The following is a 27,266-nucleotide window of genomic DNA, read 5'->3' as shown; positions in this document are numbered from 1 at the left end:
AGAAGATCTGCAAAGAGGAGTGGGACAAAATCCCTCCTGAGATGTGTGCAAACCTGGTGGCCAACTACAAGAAACGTCTGACCTCTGTCATTGCCAACAAGGGTTTTGCCACCAAGTATTAAGTCATGTTTTGCAGAGGGGTCAAATACTTATTTCCCTCATTAAAATGCAAATTAATTTATAACATTTTTGACATGCATTTTTCTGGATTTTTTTGTTGTTATTCTGTCTCTCACTGTTCAAATAAACCTACCATTAAAATTATAGACTGATCATTTCTTTGTCAGTGGGCAAACGTACAAAATAAGCAGGGGATCAAATACTTTTTTTCCCTCACTGTAGGTATACTTGTTACATCACAAGAGAGTACTCTAAAAGATCATACATACTTGAAATGTTTTCTTGGCTTAAAATTAAATAGTTGAGGGATGCTTTTTATGAAATATTAAGCGCTACGACACCAGCTGACCTCTATGTTGGAGTTCATTCCAAATAGTAAGCGTGCACACCGAGTGATGAATGCTTCCCTGAGTATGATTAGCTTTGGCGGGGCTCCAACACAGGGAAAGAAAAGGCCTCTCTTCTTTAATTTAAGACACCGGATGCAAGAGAAACACTCCAACACACTGATACTTATCTACACCTACATCACTCATTATTCTGATATCCCAGATTTGAAGAAAGAAAACTAAAAACATACCCCCTAACGTGCACCGACATTCACAAAACTGTCAGCCAATGTTAAGATTGGATTTCATACAAGAAGTGGGTAATCCATTTTTAGGTGGTTCGAGCACTCAGCAGGACTATATGGCTCCATGTCTGAAAACTCTTCATTGTATTATTCCTGACCCAGTCGAGGACACCTTATGTTGGGTAGCTGCCACTAATGCAGTTATCAAAATGAACGGCACGGCTAGCATGCAGGTAAGGTGAGCGGGCACCTACATGCTTGTGAAGCAAGATGGAGTGCTCTATTTCCAACATGTGAACAAACTTGGAGCCAGACACTTAAACTAGCTTTGTGCTGCACATCTGTAATAATACCATTTCAGTACCTGCCTTTAATGAGTGCTACAGCAATTGCTTACAATTTCAGTACCTGCCCTTAGCTTGAATGATACAGCAATAACTTCTAACGTTTGATATTTCTACTCTTTTCAATAATATCTCTATTTAAAAATCCCCAAAATCAATACCCATACATTGCATTCACAAATATAGGTTTTCATGTATATGGGGCACACAACCATCTCAGCTCGGCAGATTTTGCTTTGAAGACACAGAATCATTAGATCACTTATTTTTGTATTGCCCCGATGTAGCTTGTTTCTGGTCACAGGTTCAGGAATGGCTGAAAAATGACAAAATATATCTAAAATGAAACCTACAAATAGCACTGTTGGGAGATCTGGAAAACCATAGTCAATCAATGAACAATATAATACTGTTAGTCAAAATATTTAGCTTTCATTTACAATCTGTAGATACTATGGGATTAAACAGATTCAGAATTTATGTGAAACATCACAGCTGAAAGATATATGGCAAATGGAAATCATAAGAGGGTGGTTTACAGAGATGGGTGGGATGGACTGAGAGTAGTTGAGGGGTGGGTTTAAATTGTCATGTTCTATAATAGTTATGACTGAAAACACGATGTATAATGTATATCTTTCTAGATGGAATGTACAGTGCATTTGGAAAGTATTCAGACCCCTTGACTTTTTCCACATTTTGTTACGTTACAGCCTTATTCTAAAATTGATTAAATACTTTTTCCCTCATCAATCTACCCCATAATGACAAAGCAAAAACTGTTTTTTATTTTATTTTTGCAAATGTATTACAGTTTTTTCCAACTGCTTACACACAAAACCTTTTCATGTCACACGATTTTTGAAACCTCTCACTCAAAGTGCAAAACTACACACCAAATATCCAAAACCATAAGCTATTTCTCAGCCTTTGACTCAGTTGTCAATTGCATAAAACACTTTTTTCAAAACACTACACACAATTCTCTACCTAAAACACAAAAATCTAACAGGAAGTGACTTGCTTTCCTTTTCAAAACACAACCAATCAAAATGCTACACTTATTCACCAGGTCACACACACACTCCTCACATGTGCAAACACTAATTGCTTAACTGATCACTAACCAATCACTGCTTTACTGTAGTATAGGCCTATAAATAGGTCAAAGGTCAGATGACCTGTTATGAACAATGGATGCCAACAATGGACAGAGAGCAAGAGGAGTAGGAGGGAGAGGCAGGGGACAACAACGAGGACAAATTCAAAGACGAAGAGTTGGAGGAGGAGGAGGAGGAGGTGGAAGACGAAGAGGAAGAAGAAGAAGAGGACGAGGGCAAAGAAGAGAAGGAAGGAGAGCCATCTCTGATGAGATTAGAGCAACACTTGTTGATCATGTGATCAACCATGGTTTGACCATGAGAGAGGCTGGACTGAGAGTCCAGCCCAACTTGAGTCGATTTACAGTGGCGTCCATAATTCGAACCTTCAGAAATGAGAACAGCTATGCAACTATCTAATGACTATTTTAGCATTACAGTAATGTACTGTAAAATACGTGTGACTGCATAGTATTGCATAAACATTTGTAACTCTAAGCCATCCATTTACTGCACTGCATTGAATGAATGAGGTTGGTTTTCATGCTGTACTACCTTTTTTTGTACATTGTTTACAGTTCCTATGCTGAACACATACTGTGTTTGAGTTCTGTACATAGTGGAAAGGCAAAGACATCATGGAGGACGAGGATGCTTGTTTACAGATGTACAAGAGACTGCAATTATAAATATGGATTTGGCCAACAATGCAATTAGGATTCGAGAGATAAGAGAGCATATCTTGAATAATCACACCATATTTAACAACATCAATGCTGTAAGCCTGTCGACCATACAACACATCCTCCAACGGCACCGAGTGACGATGAAACAACTTTACAAGGTGCCATTTGAGAGAAACTCTGACAGAGTCAAGAATATGCGACATGACTTTGTAGAGGTATGTAGGCAACACTACTTCCAGTACTTCAGACATACCATATTTACTCATCTGTATATCCTTTTGTCTGTTACAGAGAGTATTGGAGCTGGATGCCCATGTAATTCGCCATTAATTTATTTATGTGGATGAGGTTGGCTTCAACCTCACCAAAACCAGGTGCCGCGGAAGAAATGTAATAGGACAGAGGGCAATTACCAATGTCCCTGGACAGCGTGGGGGTAATATAACTGTGTGTGCTGCCATCACTCAAAACGGGGTCCTCCATTACAATGCCACACTGGGTCCGTACAACACCGGCCATATGCTCACTTTTCTGGATGCAATTTACACAATGCTTGTCCCTGATCCAGATCAGGAGCCTGCTAGATTTGTGGATTTATGGGACAATGTTAGTTTTCACCAGGCTGTTCTGGTCCAAAACTGGTTTGCCACCGATCCACAATTTGTAGTTTTGTACCTACCCCCATATTCACCTTTTCTAAACCCCATTGAGGAATTATTCTCAGCCTGGAGCTGGAAAGTGTATGATCGCCAACTCCAGGCAATGAAGGACGCATGTGGGGACATAGAGGTTGCCTCTGTCCAAGGTTGGATACGCCATGCTAGGAGATACTTCCCTCGATGTTTGGCAAGAGAAAACGTATCTTGTGATGTGGACGAAGTATTGTGGCCAGACCCAGCCCGGAGAAGAGATGAAGCGTAGCTTAGCACTGGTGACTGCCCCCCCCCCTACCAATTCCTGGACTGCCCCCCCCCGCACCCCACACACACACAATTGTGTTCTTTACTGTATTCTAATATACTTTCGGTTTACATATGTTTATGGTTTTGTTGTATGCTACTGTATACAACAGTAATGTTTGGCCTAATAAATATTTTCTGTTTCTACATTGCATTGGTGTTTACAGTGTACTTGTTACCCCTCTCAGCAGATTACTTTCACTGTAGAACATTGTATTGAAATGTAGATATAAGCCGATGAAAGACCAAAGAGCTTTAGATTTAGAACAACAGTGTTTACATGGTATATCCAAAAATGTACTATTATGAAAGCAGTGTTTGCCATTTGATGCAAATGCTTCATTCTGACATGTATTTATGGCATTTTGAATGCAGTGTTACATTTTGAAGGAGATGTGAGGCATTTTGCATTTTGTGTGTGCAGTTTTGGGAATTGTATGTACAGTTTTGAGAAAAAAGGAGACTGTTTTGAAAACGTGTGTAAGCAGTTGGAAAAAACTGTAAAAATAAAAAACAGATATACCTTATTTACATAAGTATTCAGACCCTTTGCTATGAGACTTGAAATTGAGTTCAGGTGCATCCTGTTTCTATTGATCCCCCTTGAGATGTTTCTAAAACTTGATTGGAGTCCACCTCTAGTAAATTAAATTGATTGGACATAATTTGGAAAGGCAGACACCTGTCCAAATAAGGTCCCACAGTTGACAGTACATGTCAGAGCAAAAACCAAACCATGAGGTCGAAGGAATTGTCCGTAGAGCTCCGAGACAGGATTGTGTCGAGGCACAAATCTGGGGAAGGGTACCAAAAAATGTCTGCAGCGTTGAAGGTCCCCAACATCACAGTGGCCTCCATCATTCTTAAATGGAAGAGGTTTGGAACCACCAAGACTCTTCCTAGAGCTGGCCGCCTGGCCAAACTGAGCAATCGAGGGAGAAGGACTTTTGTCAGGGAGGTGACCAAGAACCCGATGGTGACTCTGACAGCGCTCCAGAGTTCCTCTGTGGAGATGGGAGAACCTTCCAGAAGGACAACCGTCTCTGCAGCACTCCACCAATCAGGACTTTATGGTAGAGTAGCCAGATGGAAGCCACTCCTCAGTAAAATGCACATGACAGCCCGTTTGGAGTTTGCCATAAGGCATCTAAAGGACTCTCAGACATTGAAGGCTCTAGCCCCGAATGATTTTGTCTCAGCCCTGAGTCTTTTGCCCTGCTGGGATGGTGTAAAACAAACTAGGCTACACTGCATTTCACACTGCAATGAATACTCCAAACATGAGCCCTGGCCTATCCTGCCTTTTAAGTGCTGCCTTAAACCACAATTTCTGTATATGGTGGCACTTTAGCAGGCGGAGTGAAAGTGATTTTCCAAAGTCATTTTTGATTAGTCCAAAGAAATTTTGTTAGCCCATGATGATGTTATTCAGAGTTATTGACCTCACAGTAAGCCAGATTTGAGTAACTTACATTTCAACATGTTGACTCAAAAGCTGCACTGACAGATAACGTTAAGCTAACTAACGTTCGGGACTACCCAGTCTAGTTAGCAGTGCTGCTGTTAGCAACCTAGCACGTTTCATGAGCAGGATTTTGACAGTACATTTTTGGGGTATTTTGGTATTTTATTAGGATCCCCATTAGCTGTTGCAAAGGCAGCAGCTACTCTTCCTGGGGTCCACACAAAACATGACACATAATAGGGAAGGACATAATACAGAACATCATTAGACAAGAACAGCTCAAGGACAGAACTACATACATTTTTAAAAAGGCACACGTAGCCTACATATCAATGCATACACACAAACTATCTAGGTCAAATAAGGTCAAAAAAGTTTTTGATTAGCTATTTGGACACTGAATCCAACTGCTGGAGCTCAGTTCACCACCCGACAAAGTATCAGTAACTAACCAATTAATGTCTAATCAAGTACTGTCCAAATATGCAAAAACATTACTAATAAAGATAGCGAGCTAACTTAAGGCTAACATGACGTTAGCTACTTTTGGTCGTCAGCTCAATTAGTTAGCTATCTGTTGAAAAAACAAAGATGGATAGCTGAGTTAAAAAAAAATTATCAAATTTATAGAAGATTGACATATGGAATTTATTCTTGAGAAAGAGGGCGAGAGATGCAGCTCGGCAAACACAAAGACGGTAGTTGCATATTTTTATTTATTTATTTATTTATTTCACCTTTATTTAACCAGGTAGGCAAGTTGAGAACAAGTTCTCATATGCAGGAGTAAGTTAATAGATTGTGTGTGTGTGTTTACAATACAATTACTTAGCATCTATAGTAGTAAAAGATGTGCGAGCTTCCATGGGGCAGAAGTCAGCCTTTTGTGATTCTGGATGGCCAGATTGCAAGAATGACACTCCCATGTGGGGAATCGTGAGTGGCTTAATTCAGCATGCTTATCATGTTATTCATATCATGTCTTGTTTTGAGGTGTTTTGTCTGATTTTATGTCAATGCAAATAAGGATAAAATTCGCTAGCTAGCTAACCAACAATTGTAACGATGTATTTGAAACAATGAGTAGTCATTATGCACACGTATTTGTTTTCAATAAACATTGGAGATGAAATATAGCTTACATGTTGTCAACAATCTAAGCCAACCTCATCGGTTTTTCCCCATGGTTGCACGCATGTTGATTTTGTTCAATTCAGGAAAACATTATTTGCCTGTTGTTCATATTGTGTGTGTGTGTGTGTGTGTGTGTGTGTGTGTGTGTGTGTGTCTGTTCAGAATACTCCATATTGCTACGGCACTGATCAAATCAAATGTATTTGTCACATGCGACAGAACACAAAAGTTGTAGACCTTAACATGAAATGCTTACTTACAAGCCCTTAACCAACAATTCAGTTCAAGAAATAGAGTTAAGAAAATATTTACTAAATTAAACTAAGGTAAAAAAATATAATAAAAAGTAACACGATAAAATAACAATAAAGAGGTTATGTCCAGGTTAGTCGAGGTAATTTGAGCCTTTTGGACTTGCCGTGCGGTAGCAGAGAGAACAATCTATGACGTGGGTACTGGAGTCTTTGACAATTTTTACTAGTGTTTAGGTCCTGGATGGCAGGAAGCTTGGCCCCAGTGATGTACTGGGCTGTACACACTACCCTCTGTAGCACCTTACTGTCAGATGCCGAGCAGTTGCCATACCAGGCGGTGATGCAACTGGTCAGAATGCTCTCGATGGTGCAGCTGTAGAACCTTTTGAGGATCTGAGGGCCCATGCCAAATCTTTTCAGTCTCGGGGGCGAAAAGGTGTTGTAGTGCTCTCTTCACGACTGTCTTGGTGTGTTTGGACCATGATAGTTTGTTGGTGATGTGGAAACCAAGGATCTCTCAACCCACTCCACTACAATCCGTCGATGTTAATGGGGGCCTGTTTGGCCCTCTTTTTCCTGTAGTCCACAATCAGCTCCCAGGTCTCTGACCTCCTCCCTATAGGCTTTCTCATCGTTGTCGGTTATCAGGCCTACCATTGTTGTGTCATCAGCAAACTTAATAATGGTGTTGAAGTCGTGCTTGGCAATGCAGTCGTGGGTGAACAGATATTACAGGAGGGGACTAAGCACACACCTCTGAGGGACAGGCCCAGGTCATCAGGGCTGAGCCCCGGATGTACTGAATGTCTAGTGACGTCCCTGCTCTCAGACCATGAGAAACAAGATTCTCTGGTCTGATGTTACCAAGATTGAACTCTTTGGCCTGAATGCCAAGCGTCACATCTGGAGGAAACCTGGCACCATCCCTATGGTTAAGCATGGTGGTGACAGAATCATGCTGTGGGGATGTTTTTCAGCGGTACGGACTGGATGACTAGTCAGGATCGAGGGAAGATGAAGGGAGCAAAGTACAGAGAGATCCTTGATGAAAACCTGCTCCAGAATGTTCAGGACCTCAGACAGAGGCAAAGGTTCACCTTCCAACAGTACAACAACCCTAAGAACACAGCCAAAACAACGCAGGAGTTGTCCTTGAGTGGCCCAGCCAGAGCCCAGACTTGAACCTGATCGAACATCTCTGGAGAGACCTGAAAATAGCTGTGCAGCGACACTCCCCATCCAACCTGCCAGAGCTTGAGAGAATCTGCAGAGAAGAATGGGAGAAAATCCACAAATACAGGTGTGCCAAGCTTATGTAAATGTGATATTTCAGTTTCTTATTTTTAATATATGAGCAAAAATGTACAAAAACCTGTTTTGTCATTATTGGGTAGATTGATTGGGAAAAAATAACAATTTCATTAATTTTAGAATAAGGATGTAACATAACAAAATGTGGAAAAAGTGAAGGGGTATGAGTACATTACGAATGCACTGTATATCAAAATATCTAATTACTTTATTCTATGTAACTACTGTAAAAAAAATTAAAAAGTGCCACGTATGTTTCCATTTAACCAGGTAAGTTGACTGAGAACACATTCTCATTTACAACAACAACCTGGGGAATAGTTACAGGGGAGAGGAGGGGGATGAATGAGCCAATTGTAAAATGGGGATGATTAAGTGACCATGATGGTATGAAGGCCAGATTGGGAATTTAACCAGGACACCGGGGTTAACACCCCTACTCTTACGCCATGGGATCTTTAGTGGCCACAGAGAGTCAGGACACCCGTTTAACATCCCATCTGAAAGATGGCACCCTACACAATCACTGCCCTGGGGTATTGGGATATTTTTTTAGACCAGAGGAAAGGGTGCCTCCAACTGACCCTCCAACACCACTTCCAGCAGTATCTGGTCTTCCATCCAGGGACTGACCAGGACCAACGCTGCTTAGCTTCAGAAGCAAGCCAGCAGTGGGATGCAGGGTGGTATGCTGCTGGCTATAAAAGTACATGTAACATGTACTTGGTGGATTGCCCCCCCACCCCCCACACCCACACCCACACACACACACACACACACACACACACACAAATTTGGCACGTTCAGGGAGTCTTGATACAACATTTTGAACAGAAATGCAATGGTTCATTGGATCAGTCAAAAACTTTGCACGTACAAATTACACCTGGGCTGGAATAATACATTGTGGCCTTTCTCTTGCATTTCAAAGACGATGGTACAAAAATGTTCTTTGTATTATCTTTTACCAGATCTATTATGTTATATTCTCCTACATTCCTTTCACATTTCCACAAACTTCAAAGTGTTTCCTTTCAAATGGTACCAAGAATATGCATATCCTTGCTTCAGGGCCTGAGCTACAGGCAGTTAGATTTGGGTATGTCATTTTAGGAAAAAAATGAAAAAAAGCAGCAGATCCATATTAAACCAGTCAGTCAGCAATCAGCAAGGCAAATTGAGTTGAATTGGAGAATTATGCAGTTACTTTAATTAAGGTTAGATTATTTTTCATTAACATTCAAGGTTGAAAACAGAGTATTTGAGGTAATGTATGGCCACTGTAAAGCTAACATTGACAACACAATTATACCACAAAGAAGAATAGTACAAGACAATTATCTTAATTCATTTTGAATGTAAATTTAGCTAAGAACCAAATTAGCATTGGACATTCTTAAGGGTGAGTTGTTGCCAAATAACACTCTGCTGCGACATTGTCTGGGTATTTCTGAGAAGATTCCTTTAAGCTTCACTATGTAACTGAAACATAGACAATTTTAAGATGAACATGGTGTTCAATCCCAGGGCTCTTAGGGGCATTTTGTTATACACTGCTCAAAAAAATAAAGGGAACACTTAAACAACCCAATGTAACTCCAAGTCAATCACACTTCTGTGAAATCAAACTGTCCACTTAGGAAGCAACACTGATTGACAATAAATTTCACATGCTGTTGTGCAAATGGAATAGACAACAGGTGGAAATTATAGGCAATTAGCAAGACACCTCCAATAAAGGAGTGGTTCTGCAGGTGGGGACCACAGATCACTTCTCAGTTCCTATGCTTCCTGGCTGATGTTTTGGTCACTTTTGAATGCTGGCGGTGATTTCACTCTAGTGGTAGCATGAGACGGAGTCTACAACCCACACAAGTGGCTCAGGTAGTGCAGCTCATCCAGGATGGCACATCAATGAGAGCTGTGGCAAGAAGGTTTGCTGTGTCTGTCAGCGTAGTGTCCAGAGTATGGAGGCGCTACCAGGAGACAGGCCAGTACATCAGGAGATGTGGAGGAGGCCGTAGGAGGGCAACAACCCAGCAGCAGGACCGCTACCTCCGCCTTTGTGCAAGGAGGAGCAGGAGAAGCACTGCCAGAGCCCTGCAAAATGACCTCCAGCAGGCCACAAATGTGCATGTGTCTGCTCAAACGGTCAGAAACAGACTCCATGAGGGTGGTATGAGGGCCCAACGTCCACAGGTGGGGGTTGTGCTTACAGCCCAACACCGTGCAGGACGTTTGGCATTTGCCAGAGAACACCAAGATTGGCAAATTCGCCACTGGCACCCTGTGCTCTTCAAAGATGAAAGCAGGTTCACACTGAGCATGTGACAGACGTGACAGAGTCTGGAGACGCCGTGGAGAACGTTCTGCTGCCTGCAACATCCTCCAGCATGACCGGTTTGGCGGTGGGTCAGTCATGGTGTGGGGTGGCATTTCTTTGGGGGGCCGCACAGCCCTCCATGTGCTCGCCAGAGGTAGCCTGACTGCCATTAGGTACCGAGATGAGATCCTCAGACCCCTTGTGAGACCATATGCTGGTGTGGTTGGCCCTGGGTTCCTCCTAATGCAAGACAATGCTAGACCTCATGTGGCTGGAGTGTGTCAGCAGTTCCTGCAAGAGGAAGGCATTGATGCTATGGACTGGCCCGCCCATTCCCCAGACCTGAATCCAATTGAGCACATCTGGGACATCATGTCTCGCTCCATTCACCAACGCCACGTTGCACCACAGACTGTCCAGGAGTTGGCGGATGCTTTAGTCCAGGTCTGGGAGGAGATCCCTCAGGAGACCATCCGCCACCTCATCAGGAGCATGCCCAGGCGTTGTAGGGAGGTCATACAGGCACGTGGAGGCCACACACACTACTGAGCCTCATTTTGACTTGTTTTAAGGACATTACATCAAAGTTGGATCAGCCTGTAGTGTGGTTTTCCACTTTAATTTTGAGTGTGACTCCAAATCCAGACCTCCATGGGTTGATAAATTGGATTTCCATTGATTATTTTTGTGTGATTTTGTTGTCAGCACATTCAACTATGTAAAGAAAAAAGTATTTAATAAGATTATTTCTTTCATTCAGATCTAGGATGTATTGTTTAAGTGTTCCCTTTATTTTTTTGAGCAGTAACAATATATATATATATGAGGTGATTCTCAAGCATCCAATAACCTGACAAAGAATACAACAATTCATTGTAGATATGGCAGGGTTGGGGTCTTTTCCCTTTCAATTGAGTCAATTAGAGAAGCAAACTGAATATCCAAAACCAATGCTCCTCATTACTAGTCAAGAACTAGGAATAGTTGGACTATGATGATGACAGTCAAAATGAGATATGGCAAAACCACCCCTAGGTTTTGTATAGTTAATGTGGTATACAATAATTAACATGATTCACACCTAAAAATCCAGAAAATAAGATATTCAAAGTTGATTATCCGCAAAAAGAAAAGGAAAAAAATACAGTAAAATAGGAATTTCGCTACAAAGATTAGACTGCAAACAATATCGTAATTCAAGTTATCATAGTGAAGGTGTGACCTGGTGTGAACGAATATGCCGGGTAATAAACACAGCGCATGTTTATTATATGAGCTAGCAAGCCGTAACTTACCACTTGGTCCTTCGAGACGGATTTGAGGACAAACAGAATGTTCTCTTGCCACGAAGAGTAATGAATATTATAGGTGTGTGATCAATGATTGTACCGTATAAGGGTTGATATAAACCTGCCCGAGTCCCATCTGATGACTGGGGTTTACTGATCTGCCACTTCCCAGATCCTCCGGGGATAGCCCTGCTTTGAAGAAACAGTGTCAAGTGGGAAGAATTACACTGCTAGGCTACCACCAACAGAAATAAATGGACTGCTTGGCTACAGCCAAGACAATGTGATAAACATTACTGCCTGTGTGAATGCAGCATTTAAAACAGAGGATTGCTAGAATGTAACCGCTCATCTTTCAACATTGAATAGATAGGATTGCAACCCAACCTCATACTGAAATACTGTATGTGGAGGACCAGTGTTTATTAAGACCTTTCAAATCAAATCAAACTGCATTTGCCACATGCGCCGAATATAACACGTGTAGACTTTACCGTGAAATGCTTACTTACAAGCCCTTAACCAACAGTGCAGTTCAAGAAGAAGAAAATAAAATAAAACGTTAGAATAAAAAGTAAAAAGTAGGTAACAAACAAACAGAAAGTAGCAGCAGTGTACAGTCGTGGCCAAAAGTTTTGAGAATGACAGAAATATTAATTTTCAGAAAGTCTACTGCCTCAGTTTGTATGATGGCAATTTGCATATACTCCAGAATGTTATGAAGAGTGATCAGATGAAGTGCAATGAATTGCAAAGTCCCTCTGTGCCATGCAAATGAACTGAATCCCCCCCAAAAACATTTCCACTGCATTTCAGCCCTGCCACAAAAGGACCAGCTGACATCATGTCAGTGATTCTCTCGTTAACACAGGTGTGAGTGTTGACGAGGACAATGCTGGAGATCACTCTGTCATGCTGATTGAGTTCGAACAACAGACTGGAAGCTTCAAAAGGAGGGTGGTGCTTGGAATCGTTGTTCTTCCTCTGTCAAACATGGTTACCTGCAAGAAAACACGTGCCGTCATCATTGCTTTGCACAAAAAGGGCTTCACATGCAAGGATATTGCTGCCAGTAAGATTGCACCTAAATCAACCATTTATCGGATCATCAAGAACTTCAAGGAGAGGGGTTCAATTGCTGTGAAGAAGGCTTCAGGACACCCAAGAAAGTCCAGCAAGCACCAGGACCGTCTTCTAAATTTGACTCAGCTGCGGGATCGGGGCACTACCAGTACAGAGCTTACTCAGTAATGGCAGCAGGCAGGTGTGAGTGCATCTGCACGTACAGTGAGGCGAAGACTTTTGGAGGATGGCCTGGTGTCAAGAAGGGCAGCAAAGAAGCCACTTCTCTCCAGGAAAAACATCAGGGACAGACTGATATTCTGCAAAAGGTACAGGGATTGGACTGCTGAGGACTGGGGTAAAGTCATTTTCTCTGTTGAATCCCCTTTCCGATTGTTTGGGGCATCCGGAAAAAAGCCTGTCCGGAGAAGACAAGGTGAGCGCTACCATCAGTCCTGTGTCATGCCAACAGTTGGTTGGTGATGTCAATGTAAATTGTCCGGTGGCGATTTTCATGACTTGTTCAGCAGTCTAATGACTTGGGGGTAGGAGCTGTTGAGCAGCCTTTTGGTCCTAGACTTGACGCTCCGGTACCGTGCGGTAGCGGAGAAAACAGTCTATAAATTGGGTGGCTGGAGTCGCTGACAATTTTATGGGCTTTCCTCTGACACCGCCTATTGTATAGGTCCTGGATGGCAGGAAGCTTGGCCCCAGTGATATACTGGGCCATTCGCACTACCATCAGTAGGGCCTTACGGTCAGATGCCGAGCAGTTGCCATACCAGGCGGTGATGCAACCGGTCAGGATGCTCTCAATGGTGCAGCTGTAGAACCTTTTGAGGATCTGGGGGCCCATGCCAAATCTTTTGAGTCTCCTGAGGGGGAAAAGGTTTTGTCGTGCCCTCTTCACGACTGCCTTGGTATGTTTGGGCCATGATAGTTCGTTGGTGATATGGAAACTCTCGACCCACTCCACTACAACCCCTTCGATGTTAATGGGGGCCTGTTCGGCCCTCCTTTTACTGTAGTCCACGATCAGCTCCTTTGTCTTGCTCACATTGAGGGAGAGGTTGTTGTCCTGGCACCACACTGCCAGGTCTCTGACCTCCTCCCTATAGGCCGTCTCATTGTTGTCGGTGATCAGGCTTACCACTGTTGTGTCGTCAGCAAACTTAATGATGATGTTGGAGTCGTGTTTGGCCACACAGTCGTGGGTGAACAGGGAATACAGGAGGGGACTAAGTACACACCCCTGAGGGGTCCCAGTGTTAAGGATCAGCGTGGCAGACATGTTGTTGCCTACCCTTACCACCTGGGGGCGACCCATCAGGAAGTCCAGGATCCAGTTGCAGAGGGAAGTGTTTAGTCCCAGAGTCCTTAGCTTAGTGATGAGCTTCATGGGCACTATGTTCTTGAACGCTGAGCTGTAAGTCGATGAACAGCATTCTCACATAGGTGTTCCTTTTGTGCAGGTGAGAAAGGGCGGTGTGGAGTGCGATTGAGATTGCGTCATCTGTGGATCTGTTGGGGCGGTATGCAAATTGGAGTGGGTCTAGGGTGTCCGGGAGGATGCTGTTGATGTGAGCCATGACCAGCCTTTCAAAGCACTTCATGGCTACCGACGTGAGTGCCACGGGGCGGTAATCATTTAGGCAGGTTACCTTCACTTCCTTGGGCACATGGTGGTCTGCTTGAAACATGTGGGTATTACGGACTTGGTCAGGGAGAGGTTGAAAATGTCAGTGAAGACACTTGACAGTTGGTCTGAGCATGCTTTAAGTACACGTCCTCGTAATCCGTCTGGCCCAGGGGCTTTGTGAATGTTGACCTGTTTAAAGGTTTTGTTCACATCGGCTACCAAGAGCAGTGCAAGGATAACAAGGTAAATAGGTGTTACAATCAATTAATTTCCCTCTGTTGACTCAATGCCTGTATTCTGTACAATTTCTATTGCTGGCGGCACCTATTCATTAAGTTAAATTCTGTGTGTGTGTGTGTGTGTGTGTGTGTGTGTGTGTGTGTGTGTGTGTGTGTGTGTGTGTGTGTGTGTGTGTGTGTGTGTGTGTGTACGTGTACGTGTGCGTGTGCATGCGCAAATGTACTTGGCAAATAAAGTGATTCTGATTATTTTAAACTGAAAAGATATAAAGAGAACCTTGAGATGGACCTGCCTAATGGTTTAACAACTACAGGTCTGAGATCACAATTTGTGATTAGGCTAATGGCAGATTTGAAAGGAATTGCTACATCTTTTTAATTGCTGATCTTTGGTTTTTAGGTGTTGTAGGCAGAGTAGGCAGAATAAGCCACTGACAGGAAAACATCTACAGTGCATCAGTGTAAAGGAGATTAGTCAATGAGAAGTCTAATTGGAAACTCAGGGCAATAAAGAACTAACAGTCAGCCCAGATCAAAAAATGTATCAGCCGAAATGTTAAAAAGTAGCATTCTCGCAAAATCTGTCACTGCATGCTGATTTGTGTGTTGATATGTTGATCTCTTATCCAATTTCTAGTGAGGCTGGTCTAAGCAATATGCATGCAATTGAAGGTGTGTGTGTGTGTGTGTGTGTGTGTGTGTGTGTGTGTGTGTGTGTGTGTGTGTGTGTGTGTGTGTGTGTGTGTGTGTGTGTGTGTGTGTGTGTGTGTGATTGAGAAAAAGGGGTGGTGCACTGGGTCTACTCTTAAACTCAGGTCCGTTTGAAAGGCCCCTTCATCATTTTGTACGTACAAGAAATAGAGACGTTTTAGATTGGTTTTTGCCTTTCAACTGTTACCCGAGCTGAAACACTACTGAACGTTTTGCCCATTTATCATTGTGACACCAAATCACTCCCCAATTCCTCAGCATTCACCTTCGCGGTATCCTAGTAGGATCACAATTGTCACAGAAGCTAATCCTGAGGTTGGCTAATTTGGTCAAATGTGCAAAAGGAGGGAAAAGAGCACTGTAGGTAGAAATGTTATATTTATTCACCTCCAAATGAATGTAATATCTTAAGACGTAGAATAGTAATAATAATACAATGTATTACATTTCTATAACGCTTTCAACTCAAAGCACTTCGAAAGCAAAAAATGAACAAGCAATAGATCATCATGAGTAGCCTAGCTGTAGTTATCTAGGTCAATCTAGGTCAATCTAGGTCAATCTAGGCCAAGTCTTTGAATGCATGCATCCTTCAAAGATGGAGATAGACAGTTCATGGCTTGATCAGAGGAAGGTGGTCAGGGAGATGGCCGATGAATGGTGACGTCATGCACGTAACCACAACCACTAAGCTTTTACTAAAATTCCCTTCAAAATGACAAAGTTTGACTGTTTCTAAGCATTTTTAGATTTTATTTAACCAGGCAAGTCAGTTAAGAACAAATTCTTATTTACAATAACAGCCTACCGGGGAACAGGGGGTTAACTGCCTTGTTCAGGGGCAGAACAACAGGTTTTACCTTGTCAGCTCAGGGATTCAAACCAGCAACCTTTTGTTTACTGGCCCAACACTGTAACCACTAGGTTACCTGCTGCCCAAGGGTTGGTTCACTGGAGGATGACAACATAGAAATGGAACTAATGAAATATATAAAAGTATGTGTGTTGCTGTGGCAAGCACAAATTAATTCAATATATATCACTGAACTTCAAGCCACTCTGGGTAAATGCATCTTCATCAATGACCATATTCTGATAAAAGCAAATCGATATACATTTTGTATTTAAAAGATGAAGGCCATCACTGATCCATTGTTCTTACAGTGTTACATTTTATAATTATAACTTATATTACCGTGAAAGCCAAAATGAAAGTTACAGCTCAAATGGGGGGGGGGAAAGCAACCCTCCTCACAATGAGTTTATGCCCAAGGAAACATGAAGTAATTACAATAATGGAGGGTCACTTGGCGATACCGGCCACCCTGGCCTGCTTTACACTGGTGTAGTCAGCGAATTAGCATGACTCTGTGGCTTTGTTTTTCATCCCGTTTCCAGTTGTGCCTTGGCAGAAGACGAAACGCATGTATTACCCAGTAAATATTTGTTTGGCTCTCTGCCGCAATCCCCTTCCTACCAAATATCATGCTCTACATGTATGGATTAAAATAGGATTAGGCTCGGATTACAGTTCAGGGCAATTTTTACTGGGAAAAATTACCGATTGGAACATGATAACTGTAACTTACAGCAATAGACATTTAGAATTGTGTCATGATCTTATTAGAATATGTATTTTTTTTAAGTGTTATTTAACAATTGTGGTTATACTATATGTCACCAACGCTGATAATTTACATGTCACTTGCAGTGACGTTACTTATACGTCATTACTTATATGTCATTACTTATATGTCATTGTACCTCCTGTGTATTGTACCATTTCTTGATACAGTTGGCTCATACCATCGCACAAAAAATTTAAGTTAAGAATCAGTTAGTCATTACAACACTAGCTTGTTCTACTGTAGCTTTATAGTCCCTGCTGAGAGATCTCACTTTGATTTAAATTTGACTCCTCTTCCTTTTTTTGTGAAGGACAAAGCTTAGTTCAGCCGACAGACACTAACCTCTTCAGAAGTCTCACACCCCGAGGGCAGGCTTTCTCATAGGGGCCACTCAATCTCCTGATGTGCTAACGTGCTCTCCTTTTTTTACCAAATCCATTTCATGTCGCTCACGCAATGGGAAACTGTACCACACAGCAGTTTGTAGAGGATACTTACTTTAGTATCTGCATGCTTGTGACTTCTAGCTTTTTAGAGAAGGGCATTGTAAATTGAATAATGTGCCCATCCCATGTTTCACCACTATAAGTGGTTTTAATCAGAACTATACTTAGAGAAAAAATATGGATGTAAAAAATTATTGTATATAGACCTACTGAGAGAAACATGGAAAAACAGTTTTTCACTTTGATGAATAGGTTGAATTTCGGGATCGGAACCATGTAATTTTTGGTTTGATTTCATCTATTTTGTAGTCACAGACAAGGCAAGGTCCTTGCCAAACAAGCTAAAGACACATTTTGATATGCTAAATTGCTTTCATATTAGAAAAGATCCTAAGATAGGGAAGAAAATAAAGATGTTTTGTTATTGCCTCGGTGACATACATTTACAACATAAGACGAATTATACTCTCTCCCTACATTGCTACATTACCTTATCACGGTCACTTGGATGTTTTCATCTTGTGTGTGGTTTGATAAAAGCTGTTCGTTTAAGTACCTTCCAGAAGCAATGTGTAGATAAAGATTGAAAATTGGCAGCTTACATTGGCAGGCTAAGTACTACATATAATTTCTACCCATGCAAGTTTCATTTCAATCCCCTCATATCCAACCCCAAGCTTATTAACCTCTCAATCCATATTAATTATGGGTGACTGTTGATGTTAGTAACCAGAAGAACGCAACCATTTATTAACCCTTGGTGTCCATTTAATAAAAACAAAACCTGCATCTATTATATTAAGTGATGTCAACGAGGTAACCTCTGGTCTGTCGGGCTGTGTTATACTGCACCAAGCCACGCTTGAATTCACAATGTTCCCATCACCCTAGACGTCAAAATGTTATTCAGACCTCTCACTTTGTTGATGAAAGAAACTCAAGGTGAGGAAGTCGGTAAATATTATATATGTACATGCAACATTGAACTTGAATTTGATTCGAAAATGCTACATAATCTGAAAAAAGTAAAAGCGCACTCTAAATGCCTGGGAAGCCTTATGTAGTTTTGTTTAAAGGTTTATACCCCTGTATATAAAGTTTGTTATTTGTTAAACTGTTTTGTAAGATATGTTTGTATATTGTGCTATATTTGATGTTTATATAAAATATATATTTCAACAAAAAAACTTGGAGTCCCTAGCTACAGCAAAATGCGTATGATTCATTCAAGGTCTCGTCTCGGTCACATGTTGTTACATGATGTTTGCCTTGTGTATGGGGTTTATATTTGGGTTTACTTGCAGTCCACACCAAGGAGGGATGACAGAGCTCACTCCCCACATCTCTAGTCCTCACAGTACAAACATCCAAAAGCCAAAATGCTACGCTCTCTTCAGAATAATGATAATAATAATGTGAAAAATAAATGCACATTATTAGAAGCTGTTTCTGGCCATATGTTTGCCATTAAGACAAAATGTCTATCATTTTCAGTAATTTCTCCAACGAATGTCATTTGTGTAAACCCTTTTGATAGAGCTATCTGACATGAGGACGTAGAAACAGTACAACAATCTTAGCAGGCCACGTACATGTTAATGGCTTTCATAAATTACTGCAAATTACTACTTTGCAATGTTCAGTGGAAGCTACAATAAATTGCCACATATGTTTCTAAATGGCCAGTCATCCCCACATCTCTGTCACAGTATTTATTCTTAAACTTAAATTAAATACAAAGTAAAATATCCCACAAAACATCTATGCCTCTTGAACTATAGAATTATAGTCCATCAAGATTGTTACATTCAGTACATTGTCCATTGAGATAGATAGCAATGCAACTCTAAATTAAGCTAATTGGAGTTGATTTATTTAGTTCCTTTCTCATTGATTATGTTGCTGTTGTAATTAGCCTCCACACACTCACTTAACCATTACAATAAAATTGTTTTTTTGGAAGGAACAACGGATTAACATTAGAGCTACAATCCTTAGGAAATTTCAGCTCAAATGAAATACACGTGTGCACACATTGACATGGTTGTCCGCTCTTTGCAGCAGGGGAAGCTATGCTAAATGGAATTTGATGGATTGATTGTGGAGAAAGGGCTGGGACTCGCAGGTTGACGGGGAATGTGACGAGTCAGCAGATTACAGGACAACGAGGATCAGAGGTGTGTGTGTGTGTGTCAGCCTATGATGAGCCATCACACAGGGCGGGGTACTTTACAGCCCTGCGTTTCACCCTGTGACAGCAAACCCTGGAGAAAATGGGAATTACTAAGTAACGGCTGCGGAATGTTAAGGCAATGTCGGAACTACCTGCGTCGGATAAAAGTCAGAATGACGCGGGGATCATGCCACCGCACCAGAGTACAGAAAGGTCACAGACAGATAGTGACAGCGATACACAAATCCTAATATGATCCAATAGCAATGTAATGAGTGTAGATGTATATTGGAGAATTGCAGCCATCTCAAATGACAGGTAGCCTAGCAGTTAGAGCATTGGGCCAGTAACTGAAAGGTTGCTTGTTCAAATCCCTGAGCCGACAAGTTGAAAAATCTTGATGTGCCTTGAGCAAGGCACTTAACCCTGATTGCTGTTGATAATGGCAGACCCTGGCTGTAACCCCACTCTCTGAGGGTGTCTCAGGAGAGTTGGGATATCCCTAAAAAAAATGACATTTCCAATTCACACATGCATATTAATACACACTTGTGAAAATAGGAAAAATATAAAGCATCAGCCCAATTGGTATCCACTTGATTAAAATATTCTGTTGAATCTTTTCACTACTTCCTGGTACCAGTGCTATGATCTGCCGACTTCCAGACGATGTCCTTGGAATCGAATCGTTTTGATCATTAGATTTGTTCATGTTCGTTTACACAATCAATAAAGCATATTGAGCGAGCATTTGGCTCCCCTAAAATAATATTGAGTGCCTTGATCAAGCATCGAATGGCTCCAATGCCCTTTGGAAATAAACCCTGTAAATGCCTATATCCATTGTTCATAAGCGGGCCCTTGGCTCGGCGGAGGCTGTGTCTATTTAAAGGGGGGCAGCTGGCGAGAGTGGTGCATGGGCCCAAGTCAAATGAAGCCTGACATTATTTTTCCATTATCAATTTGTCCAAAGATGAGAACACTTTGCCAAGATCAACAGACATCACATTGGGAGGAAGATAAAAATGCAGGAGGTCTGATGTGCCAGACTTGAAAAAAGTACTCCCTTTTTATTTTCCTTGTGACCAATGGTTGGTTTGAGCAGAAAACGTATGATTAAACAGATTATTGTTTCTTGTTATTTTGGAAAATAGTGATGTGTCTGTGGGGAGAAAACTAAACATTGACAATTGAATTGCTGAAGTCATGTTTACTAGTGCTAATTCCTATCAACTGTTTGAAGTAAAATTGCAAGGAGCCAAAGGAAATCAGGGTGGTAGGTTTGTAGAATTACTATTTCTCAATGGAGACACCATCAGGTTAAGCAGTTGTTATTGTCTTAAGTTAGCTTTTTGGACTTGCTTGAAGTGGGAGGGCTCTTCTCTAATTGTGTAGCAGGGGGATTCTCTGTATTATCTCACACACAGCAAACCCATCTTGCCTTAATTGGCTGGATAGGGCATTCTGCCCAATGATGTAGAATCGCCCTGCAGGATTCTTCCTATGTTGGTTCAACCATGAACTACTTGAATTACTTCACCAATTCAACTTTTCGTTTTGGAGATGTTTGTTTTTCTGTTTATGGTTGGTTAATTGTAAAAAGTAAGGCAATGATTGTGGTAAGATTATGGGTCAGGGAACATTCCACCTTTCACGTACAGAAAAACTAGGCTCAACATAACAAAGGAAGTACATTTCTAACTAAAGCTATACTTGTACTATACAGTGCTACTGAGCGCACACACTTGGGCACATCAAGTGGATAGCTGTTAGCATTTTAGGATGATTGGAAGGGTCCCAAAAGTGTCTGATTGCTCCAGATAATGTCCAGATAAAGCCACTTACATGGATTATAATGGTAGAGGAGAGCTGCACTACCTAACTATTCTTGATGATTACCACCTGTCTGACATACACTGACGATTAAGAGTACCATATTTTTGCACCAGCCCTGATGAGATTCAGATCTAGTTTCCAGTTTTAACATGCACAGTGAAAAGCCCAACAACGCAATAATCAATAACAATGTATTACTAGAAGAAAGAAAACGAGAAATAAGAATACGAAATATGAAAACACAATAAAGTAAGTAAGTAAGCATACTATATACAGCAAATATTTAAAAAGTATTTTCCAATACCATATTTACATGTGCAGAGATACTGAAGTGATGGAGGTAGATATGTATAGGGGTAAAGTGACTAGGCAACAGGATATAAGATAAACAGAGTATCAGCAGCTTGCATGTGAGTGGGTGTGCGGGATTATAGAGTCAGTATAAATGTATGAGCATATTATGTGTGAGTGAGCAGATGATGGAGTGAGTGTTTGTGTGTGTGTTGGAGTGACAGTGTGTGCAAGTGTGAAGAGACCTGTGAGTATGCATAGAGATGCAAGAGCAAATATGCAAATGGATAAAGTGCAAATACTGAAATAAAAAGATCAATAAGATACAAGGTAAACTCGGTCCGTGTAGTTATTTTGTTGGCTATTTATCGGTCGTATTGTTTGGGGATAGAAGCTGTTCAAGAGCCTGTTGGTGTCAGACTTGATGCACCAGTACCTCTTGCTGTGAGTCAGCAGAGAAAGTAGTCTATGTGGTTGGGGTCTAATGATTTTCCAGGCCTTCTTTTCACACCGCCTGATATAGAGGTCCTGGATGGCAGGGAGCTCAGCCACAGTAATGTACTGGGCTGTCCGCACAACCCTCTGTAGCGCCATGCGATCGAGGGCGGTGCTATTGCCTCGAGAGTGGTGCTATTGTATGGAGGTCTACTACAGTAGCTGACATTTTGTTTCCAATCCCACTAATGGCTTGCAGATGCATCACGATCAACAACAATCAAAAAATACAAATTAGACTAAGATGATTCTTAACTTTTTATCAGCCAGTTTGATTGATCATCAAAGTTATTGGTGACTGCACTGAAAACAGACATCAATGAATAGTCAAGGAGTAGGTGGTTGATTTTAACCCACAGGCCCCAGGTCTTCTCAGAAATTACTGTACGCGATATGAATAATATTTGAATGTGAAGCAACTTCAATCTACAGCATTAGCATACCACCAGGAAAATGTTGTGAATGGAGTTGGGGTAAGAGATCAAAGTGTCCGTAATACCTGTCTTGCCAGAGGCAACATCAACACGTCTTATCCAGCTAAGCTCTCTATGCACGGTAATGGAATGGTGCCCTTTTCAGCTTGAGAGTAGGGGGTAGGAAATTATACAGTTTATAAGTAATTATAAGTAAAACTCATAGGGCTATGTGGTTACGTGGGTATAGGGTGGAGTCGTGAAGACCCCTGGGAATGAATGTGGTGCTGTATATTATACAGAGGGCATCATTACATTGCCAGGCTACATATTTCTGAAACATGCTAGGTGTAATAGTAATGTGTAGCCTACTGTGATCAATTGGGGTCATTTGTCCTCTAAGGCGCTTAATCAATTCTAGAAATGTGTCACTGACATGCCAAGCAGAAATCCCAAGCATTCACTAAATAATTGGGCTGCGTACTTTGTGTAGAGGTGACTATGACACATCAATATGTTACGCTAAAGCAAAATACCACGATTGACACGTCAGAAAGCAGTGGGTTTTCTGTTATGCCTTTACATGTGGAAACTAGTATTAAGGTCCTGACCGAGATGTTTTCTTCCACCCCATCTAAAAATCTGTCACATACAACTGCATCCATTACTATTTCAGAATGGCTTTTGCCTGTAAAATCCTATTGAATATTTTAGATGTTTTGCCACAACGTAACGTGTGATCCTCCTTAAATCTGGCGAGTGGGTGCAAATGTATTTCAGCGTTTGACAGAAATGGGAAGACTTGGCAGATTTATACAAATGTGGGAAAGACTGCGGTAACAACCAACACACACTAACACTCAAAACAACAAACACATTACTTTAACAATCATGCAAGGTATTCAAACTTAGGACTCTAATGTAGGATCTTCTCAGTGTGCCGGATAAAGATTTTAACCACCAAGTACTTAAAGTATTTGAGGATTACTAGAGTAGACTGTGGGTAAAGAATTTGGCTACCAGCAATAAGGATTTTTTGAATGAAGGACAGACAATGACAATAGTATGAACTAATAATGATACAATTTACTTATACATTTAGATTGTTTTGTACTTTTTCATATTAAATATGAAATTCACAGATATTTAAAGTGATTGTTTAATTTATAATCACGCTAACTCAAATATACATCCTACACTATCAGTAAAGTAAATAAAAGCAAGCAACTCATTTGCTGAATCTATTAAAAGAACTGTCAGAAATTATACTTATTTTAAACTCTTTGGATGGAAAAGATCATTCCAATTCATCAGTTGTTTTACAGTTTGTAGCTCTCCTTACCTGTCAGTACATGAAAATACTATACACTTGTATTGATTAATATCAACAAAGATGAATGAAATTCTTTACAATAATAAAATGCAACAAGGTTATTATAGTATTGGCAATAATTGATATACAGTATCCAGATCATTCAATGTTGGTATTCATCACATTTAAAATGCCAGAATGTCTCTCAGTGATGTATTTCTCTGATAGCCACATAGAACAGACAAGATACTTTGAAATATATACTATATGTTGTATGCCATTTGGCAGACACATTGTTCCAAAGCGACTTAGTGTGTGCATGCATTTTTGTATGGATGGCGCTAGCAGTAATCAAATCCATGATCCTGCCGTTGCAAATGCCATGCTCTACCAATTGAGCCACACAAAAAAAGCTTTGGTATTCAATGCTAATGTGCCTTAGCCTACGACCTCATAGTCCAACAGTTCGCTTCATTACCAGAAGGTATCCACCACAGCGGAAATTGCCATCGGCTAGCCACCAAAATTAATGACACGCATTTGTTCATTGACACACAGCACAAAACGCAAATGTAATCTCTCCCAAACTGCGTTATGCAATGCGTCTCTGCGGTCGCAAAGGACACAGTATGAACTCCAAGACTGAGGTTGTAATTTGTCTTGTGAAAGAGGGTGGAAGAGAAAGAGAAGTTTAGTTCCCTCTGAAGGCTAGATAGATCCTGCCCACTCCCACTCCCCACAGAGTAGCTTTGAGAGCATAACAGGTTGACACCAGATGACCAACAATATACAAAATCTGCATAAATGTAACACTTTTCAACAGTGGATATACCGTATAATATAAGACTTGAAGTATGTATAGAAAGCAATACTATCTTAGTCCTGTATTCTGTCTACACAAAATCTTTTATTACATATAATCAATTCGAAAGTTTTTATTTTGATGTGCTAATGAAAGAGATTTTACCTCACAACACAGGTCTCTCTCTCTCTCTCTCTCTCTCTCTCAAACAGGAGTCATTCATTTCAAAGGCCAACATCTAATTAGGCTGTGGTTTTTTTTTCTTCCACTAATTGGTCTTTTGACCAATCAGATCAGCACTGAAAAAGATCTGATGTGATTGGTCAAAAGTCCGATTAGTGAAAAACAAGTTCAGAATTGGGCTGCCTGTATAAACGTAGTCGTACAAAGAATTATTGAAATATTGCCTAGAATACATTAGTGCTATAGCTAACTCTTGCAAGGAACTAACCTGGGGGAAAATGAACACGAGTATTGGTGGAGGTTGTACCCAAGACACCCAGATAATTGTTTTGACCAATTAATGACATTTCAGTGATTACCAATAGCTAATATTTTTAAAATCAGACTTTGTCTATTGCTTTGTGAGCTCAGCCAAAATATTTTGTACAGTGTGCAATATATGTATCGGGTAAAAAGTAAGCAGGTGGGCAATTTGTGAGATGTATCTTGCAGGCTGCTAAATCACACTCCGAAAAGTGCAAATGCATGCATTGATTAGTCTGTTTTACATCTGTGTATACAACTGTAACATGTTTGTCATGTTGGATGCAGAAAAATACATCAACCAAACAAAACTAGTAGCTTGATGAATTGGATAGAAGTCATAACTTACAAGCCTTTCACCAAAATGTCCTCCGTTTGCATATGTGTAAATACCTCATCACTCAGCACATTGTAAATGGTTATTCCTTTGGCTCTTTCCTCAAAGGAAAAAGAGGTCCCAAGGACAAGGATTTGCTGCATTCTATAAACTGAGTGAAGCACACTGAAGAGAATGGAATGTTTCAGCCAGATTTGAAATGAATTGGAAGACGGTAAATAGTTTATTCAAGCATATTTTGACATGACCTGAATAGAACCTTTCAATTATCCACAGTAGCTTCTGAGAAACATGTCAAAAAGTAGGAACAAGAGGAGGCAACAGTGGGCCGTGCTATGAAGTATCTTTCTCTGAACTAGTCTTCAGTTGCCTTTTGATAAGCCCACTCTGACCTTCAGCTACCGTGTATATCAAAGTTGCCAGAAGCCTTGTGGGTCACATGCATAGGGGAGGTGTAAAAACTTGGAGTTCTCTAACTCTTGCTCAAGTAAAAATGTTCTTATATACTTTCCCAGTGGTTCATAACCTTCACACAAAGGGATTAACACAAGCAGGAGAGGAAAGTCTTGTACAAGATGTGTACATTCCAGGGAGAGAAAAATAATACTAGCATTAACTGGTGTAGTAGAGATACAATTAAAAGTCATGGCCTCACCTCTGGTCAAACCTTTTGGTTCTTTAATAAAGAAACAGGTGACTATTATGCAAAGTAAATACCGTCCCAGCAGAGGGTTTATGCATACATCTAACAGTGGAATGTACTGTATCACTGAGGTGTACATGGAGGTGCATTTTCCCATTACATCTTCTGACACCAACATGCTGTGCTGTACATATCCATTGGGGTTCAGGGGGAGATGTCATGAAAGTTTGTGAGCTCAGCCTACTTTTTATAGGCTCTCTTTCCATCACTCTAGTCATGTCTCACTCAGTTCCTTCAGATAACTAAGGTTACATTCATAACCGGATCTTACGTCAGCATGCAACGTTGCTTGCCTACATTTATGAGTGAGGCTGCCCCTCGGTTCCCATTAATCCAGGTTGAGGTTACAAGGTGTCCAACTTTCTCTTCCTCTCTTCACCACCTGAGCTCCAGTCCAAGGTTTCACATAATATGCTAGAGGAGGTGGCTTACTCTCTTAGATAAAACCTTTATCATTTAATACATTTAATGGGCTCTGGATCTGTCCATCTGGGGATTGTGAGTAAGTGGAATCTCTCTCCCCTAAGGTGCTTCTGCACTTCAGCAAGTTGTTCTGCTTCCTCTCTCAATGCCATAGGTATGCTTCAGGCAAATTTAAAGTCACTAGTGGACCTCAGTGGTTTTCTTAATGCAAGCTAATCAGTTAATGGGCTCCTCAACAAGCAATCATTTCTCAGGATTACTTTGAAACCATCATACAATTTTGTTGCTAGGCAACTGGCAGCAAGCGACATAAGCTCCTGAAAAAGATCTTGAAAATTGGGAGAATTGTTTATTTTTTAACCGAATGCGAAAAACAATAGCTGTCATAAAACCATAAACCTCAGAGGCAGAAGCAGAGATGGTGAGACCTCTGAAATACCAAGAAGCTTAAAAAAAAGAAGAAGAAAAACCAAGAAGCTAATGTGCTATTAACATAGCAAAATATAAAAAACAAGCTCGGAACACATGTTGAACACATGCTGACGTCATAATGAAGGACTAAGCCATACTCTGAGTTGACATTCACATAATAATAATGAATACATAAGTATTCATAAGTATTCAGACCCTTTGCTATGTGAATCGAAATTAAGCTCAGGGGCATCCTGTTTCCATTGATCATCCTTGAGATGTTTCTACAACTTGGTTGGA

The sequence above is a fragment of the Salmo salar genome, chromosome ssa17, assembly GCF_905237065.1.
Source record: "Salmo salar chromosome ssa17, Ssal_v3.1, whole genome shotgun sequence".
Taxonomy (NCBI): Eukaryota; Metazoa; Chordata; class Actinopteri; order Salmoniformes; family Salmonidae; genus Salmo; species Salmo salar.
This window is presented reverse-complemented; position numbering follows the sequence as displayed.